Here is an 11,957-nt window from a genome sequence, read left to right on the forward strand (position 1 = left end):
CCAAAGACAAATAATGCAGCCTAAAACTACAAGGCTACATTGGCCAGCACTTTATCTCAAAGTGAAAAAGATAGCCATATAATATAAAATGTTACACACTTTGTAAAGTTTTACACCTAGAGAAACTCCCCTTCACAAACATCCTTTGTCGTGATAGAGAGTTAGGGTTGGACAGACAAGCCCTATGTGTCTGGAAAAGGGATACCGTTCCTTTAAGGAACTCTCCAGAGACCCTAGTTATCCCAGGATGCACAGCCAAAGGCCTTTTACTTACAGTTCCTTTTTTTCTGGCTCCTGCTAGCAGGACCCTGGAGCACTGAGCTCTACCTTTACGGGTATATCCTCAATTTTTGGACCTTTTCCAGTGTTTTGAGTGTTTCACTCAACGTCTGGGGTCTTCCTCTTGCTATCTTTTTTGACCAGTTTTGCCACCTCTATTTTGTCGAAATGCCAGCTTTATTTGACAAGTTCCCTGAGTGTGGTAGGAAGGCCTATCTGACCCCCACAGAGTGTGCATACTCTGTCTCCCTTCTACCCATGTCCCTGACTCCTGTGATATTGGTCACTCTTTCTCCAGGAGGACCCTGCGTGACAGGGAGAAGATTCGTCTCCAAGGCCCTGAGAAGAGGAGACATAAAACCAGGTGAGATTTCTGGGCATGGAGGGACTCTGTCTTCTTCCTCTGCCCGTGCATTGGCCTCTGGGGGGCTCCCCAGTCAAGAAAAGGCACCGGTCCCGGTCGAAGTTGATGGCTTCCACGTCAGCGTCAAGAGGTGTGACTACCATCTGCTCCCCGTCGACCCCGGGCTCTGGGTCGAAGCGACGTCGACGTTCGGCGTTGAGGGGTAGGACGTCGAGACCACGGACAAGGTCGACGTCTAGGACTTCACCGGCGTCGACACACCATCGACGTTGTGATGAGTCCCGAAGAGGCAGGCGCTCGCCGTTGAGGTAACACCACCGTTCGCTTTCAACGTCGACACGAAGATCGACTTCGAGGAGAGAAAGGTTGACGTCAAGGCGAAGACACTCTACGTTGGGGAGTTCCTCGACGTCAGGAAGAAAGACGTCGAGAAGAGAGACGTCGAAGAGGTCGGCGTTGAGGAGGGAAAAGTCGATGTCGAAGAGGAAGTCGAGGCCAAGAACGGTGTCTAGTGCCTCTGGTCAGCGTCTCTTCGTCATCATCAGCGGCGATTCCCCGGCCGCGCTCGCGCTCAGAGAGGTCCGCCTCCAGAGCGTCCTCCCCGAGGCCTGCTCGTAAGAAGGGGAGAGTGCTTAGGTCACTGGACTCTGATTATTCCCGGACCTACTCTCCCTCAAGCCCCAGGATGCCTACGCCTCCTCCTCTTCCGCAACTTCCTCCATCTCCACTTTCTCCACCTCCACCACCTCCTCCTCCTGCAGCACCACCACCACCACCACCTCGGCCTCCACAACTGAAATCTTTGGTTCCGGCTCAGCCACTTCCGTTTCCTCAGCCCCCTGGTTCCTGCAAGGCCCAGAAAGCCAAGGTCAAGATCCAGAGGGAGGCATCGCTCTCGCAGTGAGCGTAGATCTTCGACTTCACGTCATCGTCGGCAGAGGTAAAGGTGACTGTCCAGGTACATGGACTCGTCCAGTGACAGGAGATATTCTCCCACTTTGTTGGACCCTCGTCCTACTAGAATTTTGCCAGTGGATGACATTGTGACGTTCCAGGATGTGCTGCTGAGGGAGGGCATCTAAGTTGGGGATCACATGGACTGTGCCCACCCCTTCCACTTCTGTGATTTTTGAAACGTTGCAGCTCAGGCACCTCTCTCGCCCTTTGGTGCCGGGACTGGAGGAACCGGCCATGGAGCTGTTTCTGACGCCGGCCTCAGTGAAGTCGGCTCCATCTAGACTTCAAAAGAAGTACAGGCCCCCGGATTCGGATCCTGCGTTCTTAAGAGCAGATCCTGTGCCGGAGTCTGTCATTGTGACAGCGGCCAAGAAGCAGCATTCCACTGCTCCTTAGTCTACGGTCCCTCAGACAAGGAGAGCCGTCAAATGGATTCGGCAGGAAGAAAAGTCTGCAGTACAGCTACCATTCGGATGAAAGCAGGAAGTTCATCAGCGCTTTTGGGTCGGTATTACCGCTCCTTGTGGTAGTCCCTGCAGCAATTCATTGAGCTCCTCCTGAGGAACAGGAGAGAAGACTTCCAGGAGATCTTCAATGAGGGCATGATGGTCTCAAACCAGGTCATCAGTTCGGCGGCGGATGCCTCTCTCCTGGCTGTGCATGGGTACTGCCATTGCATAAACTTGAGACAACATTCCTGGTTGTGCGTTACCTCTCTTAAGCCTGAGGCGCAGCATCGGATTGCTAGCATGCCTTTTTTGGAATCTACCCTCTTCGGGGCTCATGCGGACGAAGAGATGGCTTGCATGAAGGTGGAAGTGGAAACGCTGTAGGTTTTGAGAAACCAAAGGACCACCGAAAGTTCTTCTGTCCCTTCCAGAGGCGTTACTCTTCCCAGAGATTTCAGCGGGGGCAAGGTCACCAAGCTGACCAACAGCAGCAGCAGCAACAGCAATACCAGCGACAACCCTTCCAGAAACGTCAGAGGGGCAGAGGCGGCCTGCAGGCCTCCTCAGCGAATAAGGGCCCTGCCGGGTCTAAGCCCTGAGGAGTTACTTCCCCCTCGTCCGTTACCTGCTCCAGTGGGGGAAAGCATACAGAATTACTTGGCAGAGTGTAGAAAAATTACTCTGGACAAATGGGTGCTGAATATTGTTTGCAATGGATACAGTCTTTGTTTTGTCAGCCTTCCTCCAGCGATTCCACCGGTTCGTTCGCCCTACCAGCTGTGTGAACTTCAAGCGGAGGCCGATACCCTGTTAAAAAGGGCGATCGAAGACGTCCCTCTGTCTCAAAGGGGAAAGGGTCTATACTCCAGGTTCTTTCTGGTATGGAAAAAGGACAAAAACGAGTTCAGGCCCATTCTGGTTTTGCGACAAGCAAACATGGATTCGCAGGGAGAAATTTTGCATGCTGTCCTTGCACCAGATTTATCCTCAGCTGCAACGAGGAGACTGGCTTTGGCCATAGATCTGCAGGATGCGTACTTCCATGTGCCTATTGCATGGAAACACAGGAAGTTCCTGCGCTTCCTGGTCGGCACCAATCACTATCAGTACACCGTACTACCGTTTGGTCTGAAGTCTGCACCCAGGACTGAGAAAGAACAAGGTGTTTGTCTACCCGTACCTGGACTACTGGTTGATCAAAGCCTCGACCTTCCAGGGAGCACAATTGCATTTTAACAGGACGTCCGTTTTGTTGAATCATCTGGGTTTGAATATCAACATGTCCAAGTCCGTCCGGTTCAGTGCCTGCAGTACTTGGGAGCCTCCATCAATAGTCTCAGAGCAAGCGTGTCTCCTTAGGAGGAGCGACGCTTATCGATCCTTCGGAAGGCTCAGGCTCTCATGTCCGTTCCAACAATGACAGTGAGGACGGTGTCTTCTCTTCTGGGGTCGATGGCCTGTTGCATCTTCCTCACACCACATGCACGCCTCCACATGATCCGTTGCAGGAATCAATGGGACCAGAAACGAGGGAGCTGGGACGACAGGCTCCACCAGTCTCTACACGCTCAACAGACCCTGAGATTGTGGTGTTCAGCAGAGAAACTCCTCAAGGGGGTTCCGTTCCACAAGGACATTCTCCTACAGACTATTGTGACGGATGCTTCTCTCCACGGCTGGGGAGCGCTTTCAGACCATCTACTGATCCAAGGAACGTGGTCTCAGACGGAATCCGCGTACCACATCAACTTTCTGGAACTCGGAGCTGGTCATTTGGGGCTGTAAGCCTTTCATCCGTCCTTCCAGACCAACTCCTTGCTTGTACAGACGGACAATACGACCACAAACCACAATGTATTACCTCAACAAGCAGGGGGGGCTCGAGATTGCGCACACTGTCTCAAGAAGCGCAGCCGATCTGGCACTGGCTGCTAGCCAGAGGACTGACGATAACGGCTACCCATCTACTAGGTGTGCAGAATGCTCAGGCGGATGCACTCAGCAGGCTGGTCCAGGAAAACCACGAGTGGGTCCTAAACTACGAGGTACTAGGAAACATCTTTGGAAGATGGGGTACTCCAAACATAGATCTGTTCGCCACCGCCAAAAAAAGGAAATGCTGATACTTCGCCTCCAGGTTTTACCAACCGGGGACTCTGTGGAATGCTCTATGGATCAGCTGGTCAAACCGCTTTCTGTATGCTTTTCCGCCCATTCCCCTGATTCCGTCAGTACTCATCAAGCTGTCTCAATCCAGAGCGCGAATGACCCTCATTGCTCCGGAGTGGCCTTGACAGTGGTGGTTCACGGACCTGCTCCCCCGGTCTCTCCAACCCCACCTGCGGCTACCATGTTGACCGAACCGCCTAACGAAGTTCGGGGGGCAGACAGTACACCCCAACCTCTCATCATTGAATTTGGCAGCATGGCTCCTGAGATAGTACAGTATGGACACTTGAACTTGCCTAACAACTGCATGGAAATACTCAAGGAGGCTAAGCGACCTTCCACCAGGACTTCCTATGCCTACAAGTGGAAAAGGTTCTGCATCTGGTGCACGTCCAAGAACACTGATCCTACCTCCTGCAAGATAGATGTCCTCCTTCCATATCTCTTGAATTTGGCTCAATCTGGCCTTAATTTCTATTCCATTAAGGTTCACCTCGCAGCATTAACTGCATATAGGAAATGCCCTTCACAAACATCCTTCTTCCAGATTCCTGTAATTAAAGATTTTTTGGAGTGCTTGAAGAAAGTATTTCCCCCGGTTAAGCGTCCGTCGCCTTCATGGGAACTGAATGTGGTGCTGTCCCGGTTGATGAAGGAACCTTTTGAACCTATTCATAAGGCTTCTCTGCAGCATCTATCCTGGAAGGCGGCCTTCCTTGTTGCTATAACATTGGCCCCCAGGGTGAGTGAGATCCAGGCCTTCTGTTGCCAAGAGCCTTATACTGTGTTTCATGCTTCTAAGGTTGTCATGAGGACTCACCCTAAGTTCCTGCCTAAAGTGATTTCTGATTTTCATGTCAATCAGACTATAACTTTACCTACATTTTTTCAACATCCTTCCTCTCCGGCGGAGAGGTCTCTTCATTCCCTGGATGTAAGAAGGGTGTTGAAGTTCTACTTGGATAAGACCAAGGGCATTCGTAGGTCAGACCAATTGTTTGTCAATTATGGTTCGGTCAGGACTGGTCTTGTCACATCTAAACAGTCCATCTCTAGATGGATCGTGTCCTGTATCCAGTTATGTTACCAAAAGGCTAACAAGACCTTAGGGGGTAAGCTTAAGGCTCATTCCACCAGGGGCAAAGCAGCTACAACGGCTTTGCTACGTAATGTTCCCATTGCAGATATCTGTAGGGCTGCCACTTGGAAGTCGGTCAATACCTTTGCCAGACACTACTGCCTGGACTCTGATGCCAGAGGAGACGCTCAGGTTGGGCAGGCTTTGTTGAGAAATCTGTTTGCACAGTAGTGGTTTTTTGTCTGTATTCTACACCGCTGGTTTGGTTTGTTGGGATGGGCTTACCATTCTATTCACAAGATTATGACTATACACAGAGTTCCCCTACTACCGAAGGAGTAGTTTCTTAACTGTAACTCCAGTTCTGTAGTAGGGGTATCTCTGTTATAGTCATAAGCTCCCTCCCTCCCTCTGGGTGGATGAAATGATAATGTACTGAATGCTACAGGCCTAGCTTTATACACCTTCAAAAAGAACTGAAAGTAAAAGGCCTTTGGCTGTGCATCCTGGGATACCGAGGGTCTCTGGAGAGTTCCTTAAAGGCACAATATACCTTTTCCAGACACATAATGGCAGCATATGGGGCTGGTCTGTCCAACCCTTCCTCTCTATCATGACACAGGATTTTTGTGAGGGGGTTTTCTCTAGGTGTGAAACTTTACAAAGTGTGTAAAATTTTATATTTGGCTCTCTTTTTCACTTTGAGATAAAGTGCTGCCCAATGTAGCCTTGTAGTTTTAGGCTGCATTATTTGTCTTTGGTTTTCTCTGAAGTGTCTATGCAGGACTGCCGAAGAAGACAACTTAAGAGACTATTTTGATTGCTCCTGGGTCCACGCACATGGACTATTCACAAGATTATAACTATAACAGAGATAACCCTACTACAGAACTGGAGTTACAGGTAAGAAACTACTCCTTCTGTGCAACCGGCCATAGGGAGTAGATTACAATACAGCGCCACATGTGCTATAGCTAAAAGACTGATGCAGGATGGAAAGATTCATCCGAATTGCACAAAAACAGTCTCTTGGAGACTGCAAGGCGCTGCTGGCAGAAAGAAAAGCACTAATACTGGCACTGGTTAACACAGATCGAGAATCCCCCACACTAATCGTGTGATTCTTTTTACTGTGTACAGTCATCCAATGACTATTTCCAGCACTGGGGACATTTAAAGATGCAAAAGGTGGCACAATTAAGCACAAAACGCTTTGGGAATAGGTAGTGGAGTTAAATAATTAACTACGAAGGGCTCACGTGGTACACACATTGAGTCATCAGCTTGATGGTGTTCACGTTGAAGGGAATTAATCGGCTGATGAAACCGCGACAGGGGCTGTTCGTACAGCTTCGGTAGCTGCAATCACTTGTTCAAAGACGAGGATAGACAGTGAAATAATGGTTGCAATTATTGCCACATGCAATATCTCAGCAGTACCGAAAAAGTTTCCAACCAAGTACTACAAGTTAGATCCAAACAATATTCCATTTGCCCAAATTCCTGGAGTGGGGGATAGAGTAATACCAAATATGGATCGAAGGTTGGGATTAATTTAAGCAGCACACAAGGGTACAGGTTCTGCAGGAGTTTCTACTAAGGTTTCTTTATTGAAATAACGCTACTGGTGGCCAGGGCTAAAAAGGCAGACTAAAGACTATGTCTTGAAATGCGACACCTGTCAGCAGATGAAAGGCTACACCATAACACCTCTAGTGCAGACACGATTGCTAAAATGCAACACTACGCATGTGTTTATTTGGACCACTGCGCCCCTTACAATCTGATAGGGCTTACAAGTATATCATGGTTGCAGTTGATTCCTGCTCTAGGTTCCTATGGGTGTTGCACCAGCTCTCTGCTGAGGCTCGAACTGTTATAAAAGATTTGCAAGGCTTTATAGGGGCATACGCAATCGGCACACTTAATTTTGACCGTGGCTCGTGTTTAGCTCTAGGGCTTACAAGGAAGGTATGGAAAGTCTGGGTGTTGCATTGCGGTACTCCTCTCTGTACCATCCCATGGGAAATTTCGAGAGTAAAAACCGGGACTTAAAGAAATCTTTAACAGCTAGAGTATTAGACTTGGGTGGCAATTGGGTAAAACATCTGTATGTAGTACAAAGGGCATTAAATCCGTCAATTAGCTCTCTAGGGGGGTCACTCCTTATGAGATCCTATTTTGGACGAGAACGTGGGTACCTGATCTTGATTGTGAAGGCACAGTGGCAGATAGAAAAACCTTTTGACATCCATAAATGTTTGGCTGTTTTACAGGACCTGAACGAAACCAGGGCATTACAGAGGAATGTCAATACAAAGAACACCACCACTCAGAGTCTAGTTTCACGGCAGGACCTGTCTGGATCCCTAAAGTCGGGGATCTGATCCGAGGATAAAAAAAGGAACAAAAAAAGAAATTGGGCCATCATATAGAAAGCCTGTACATGTCCTGGCAGTTGAAGGAACAATAACTGTACTTCTGCCACCTCTTGCCGGTTAAAAGGAGAAAAGATTTGTCTCAATTGACCTAATCAAACCACACTATGTGGCCGATACTGAGTAGTAGGCCACGTGGACTCCAAAGCAACAGACACCCTCCTCTCGCAACTATACAAGAAGTTCAAACAAAGACTCTTTACGTTTGAAGGGTCACCTACATGGAATGAAGGACTAAGCAACAATGCAATGGATCTCGTTCCTCTGGATACTGAAGTTCGAAATGAGAACTCCACTGAAAGACCCATTTCAATTTGACCATACACGGATATCTACATCAGCATGCCTCAACAAGAGCAAGCTACAGTTTCCACAAAACTTGCGGAACTACCAAAAATTGATTGAACGGCATCTGGCTAATTCATTTACTTTGACACCTATTCATTGGATCCAAGCGAACCGGAAACCACGCCAGCACAAAAAACTTGTCTACAGCGATTTAAAGGCTTGCTGAACTTTCTTAAAAAGACTTACCTGGTATCACCTTGGGTGGAACTCTGGGTTCTACAGGAATACTTTTCATTCTTTTCTGGATAGGCTTAGTAATTGTTTTCAGTATGCTTATTAATTAAACTTATCTTTGAGAAAGCTTTGCGGCACAAAAAGTGAATGTGATCCTGAAACCTCACCCATCACATCATGAAAGAAGAGACCTGTCCTCATTGAACATTACAGCAATTCCTATACCTGATGGTGTAGTATAGAACAAGGTTGATTTCAATATGTTCGGCCGGACAACTTTTAAAAATACCACATTTATTTAAAATATCATGGTGATATGATTACCTCTGGTACATTTTCCGATGATTGGTATTATGAAACTGTAAATAATATGTTGTCTGATTTAGAGATCTGCTGCCTTTTCTAGTAATGAAATGTTAGGAGATACGTTAAACTTTGAAACAATGTATTGCTATCAACATTATGGTCATCACTTACTGCTTAAATCTGCTAACCCTAGGAATTTTTTCACATATCACCAATGAGAACATTGCCAAACACCGCCAGAAAGCAGTTCAAAAGCATTTGTACAAAAATGTCCATATTTTTCAGGGTTTGACACGTCAGACCCAGCGTCATATTACTATAAGATTGCACCAACACCAGCACAGTAAAATAGGTTGACAAATACCAAACAGATATATTCTTCTTCTTTTATTGCCCAGTTGTTTGAACCAGGTTTCGACTTATGGAAAGACACCATAGACTCAATCTGTCTGGGGTACTAGATACTTGCAGGTCCAGGGAACAGAGGCACTATTTAGAGAGTGCCTGATTCCTCAACAAATAATGTTTTTGATTGAAACAATGCGACAAACAACCTGTCTTGGATTAGCCAGGAATAAGGATTTGAATACACCTCGGCTGCCTGAATCATAACACACTGAGGGTAACCTAACATTACAAAAAGATTTTAAACTTGATTGCATCATGCAATACAGCAGATCAGACCCCGATTGGAAGGGATAGTTGATTTGGCCCACAGACACCAGTAACTGTCGAAGATTCTTGGGTAAAACTAACGGATTTAGTATCAACAGGCCAAATCCACTTTATGTACAGGGACAACACCCGGGGTTAGTGACATCGTACAGTGTTGGGAAATTATGCCTTGATTAGCTACAAACTTCAACACTAACACAGGTGAAACAACACTTATCCTTACTTACAGGGGATGTGAATCTGCAGGATTTTTTATTAGATCCTAGGAAACCACGTCAAAAATGTTTCTTATATGCTGTCTATAATGAAATCTGAAAAATCTCTCAACAAGAGGGAAAGATTACGAGAAATAGATTGTATTAGTCTAGAGATTAGTGTGGTTATAGGGGTAAAGGGAGGGAAGTAATTTATTTTTGATTATTTAATATTTGTTAATATTTAATTCACAATGAATTGTTAATAGTTTTTTGGGGGGTCGCAGGATGTGGGGTTATAGGGTGGGAAGTAATTTATTTTTCATTATTAATTGTTAATTAATGATCAATTAATTATTATGTTAATAGTTCAATTTGTTTAGGTGTCGCTTGTGGGGTTTATAGGGATAAAGGGTGGGGACTAAATCAATTTAATAATTAGTAGTTCAATACTAATAAATATTTAATTGACTATGATTTTGAATGTGTAAAAATTTATTGGGGTTTGATTTTAGGTGTGGGTTATGGAGTTTATAGGGGTAAAGGGATGTGAAGTTTATTTTAACAAATTATTATTTCGTTTTTAATAAATATTTGTTTGATAATTACGTTAATACATTTTTTCTTTCAGATTTTTTATGTGGGTTTTGTAGGGTTTTGGATGGAAATAGATTTTAAATTATTTTATTTTACATTTTATTAATTTTATTTTAAAAACTTTATTTTCAAGTTTATAATATACAACACAAGGACCCCCCCAAAAGGCTTCACAAACATGTTGTATACAGATCGACTGACTCATTATGGCACTTCTCGGACAAAGTCCACAGCTTGAGATACAGAAGTTCGTGATTTACAGTGAAATAACATGCAAATGGCAAGTGTCGTTGTGAAGAAACATACCGGGCTTAGCACCGTGTACCATGCGAGCGTCCCCTCAATTATCCCCTCCGACCCTGATTCTTGCGCTGAAAACAATTTGCCACTAGTCCCCTCAGAGTCGCTGTGTGATGACTGCCCCTCCATAGCTAAGCCTGTCAAACACCTGGTGCGCCATGCCAGCAAGTCCTCCTGTAGTTTCTCATCTCTCCCAGTGTTCTGCATGTGTGTTTCCTCTGCGAGGGTCCATTCCCTCACATCTTTTAGCCATGTGCCTATTTCTGGGGCCCTCTGTCCCATCCATGTGATAGAAACCCTGCGCCGAGCCAGCACTAACATCAGTTGCAATAATTTATATGAAAGTTTCCGTTTCCTCGGGTTAGGGACCAAGGCCAGCAGACAGTACAGGTGTGTTAGCATGATCCAAAGGCCAGTGGTGGCAGTTATGCGACCCACAACACCTGCACAGAAGCCCCCCACTAATGGGCACTCCCAGGCCAGATGCAGGAATCCCGCCCCCCCCGCACTACACATGGGGCAGTTGTCCCTTCCATCTTCCGAGTAGCAGCTCATCATCTTTGGAGTGAAGTAGGGATGGTGTAGGAAGTTAAAATGAATGAGCTTAAAGCGCGCATTACAGGACACCCGTCGCGTTAAGGGCCCATGCGTTTCCGTTGTCCCTGGTCCAGTGGCGATTCCAGGTCCGACTCCCAAGCCGCCTAAGTCGACAGTACTGGCGAGGTGGAGTCCCGCTTCATAGCTGCGTAATGCAAGGATATCAGCCAGCGTTCCCTGCCACAGGTCAGTAGGGTATGTGTCATCGGGGGTATCTCCGGACTTACATTTGATTAATTAATTTGATAACTGTTAATTGTCTAAATAATTTGTTAAATTTGTGTTTTGTGGGGGAATATTGTGAGAAGTACATTAATGATAATTAATAATTAACATGAAATATAGGATAGTTGGTTTGTTGATAAACATTTATAATAAAAGTGTACGATTTCTGTACCGGTTCAGTTTTGTGGGGTTATACAGTGGGAAGTAACTAAATCAAATGTATGTAATAATTAATATTTTGTTACTTTTTTTAATGAAATATGTAATTGTATGAAAATTGATTTTTTTAATATTTGTAGGTATTTGTGTTATCTATTTATCAATGGAATGTTTTTATTGTTTACATTATTAATAGTAAATATATTGGTATATGTTTTCAACATTTTTGATTTTTTTTTATTTAATTTGTTTTTGGATTAATTTTATTTTATTCAAGGTATTTTGTTGTATTTAATTGTTGCACTGATTGGAGTGAGAATAGTAAATTATACTCCTCCTCAATTCAACACTTTCCCTACTGTAGTACTGATTGGAGTGGGACTAGTAAAAATGTTATCACTCCGCTATCCAACACTTTCCCTCCTGTTGCGCTTATGGAAGGGAATATAATTTTAACCCTCTGCTATCCTACACTTTCTCTACTGTTGTATTGACTGGAGTGGAAATAGTCAATCAATCAATCAATCAAAGAAACTTTATTCGGTTCTCAGATATAAAAAACCCCATAAAAGTTAGAAACAGTAATTAATAAAATCTCATAAAACTATTATACAAATCAATACATAGATATCAAAACCAAATCATGGG

Source organism: Lissotriton vulgaris, chromosome 2_1, assembly GCF_964263255.1.
Source record: "Lissotriton vulgaris chromosome 2_1, aLisVul1.2, whole genome shotgun sequence".
Classification (NCBI taxonomy): Eukaryota; Metazoa; Chordata; class Amphibia; order Caudata; family Salamandridae; genus Lissotriton; species Lissotriton vulgaris.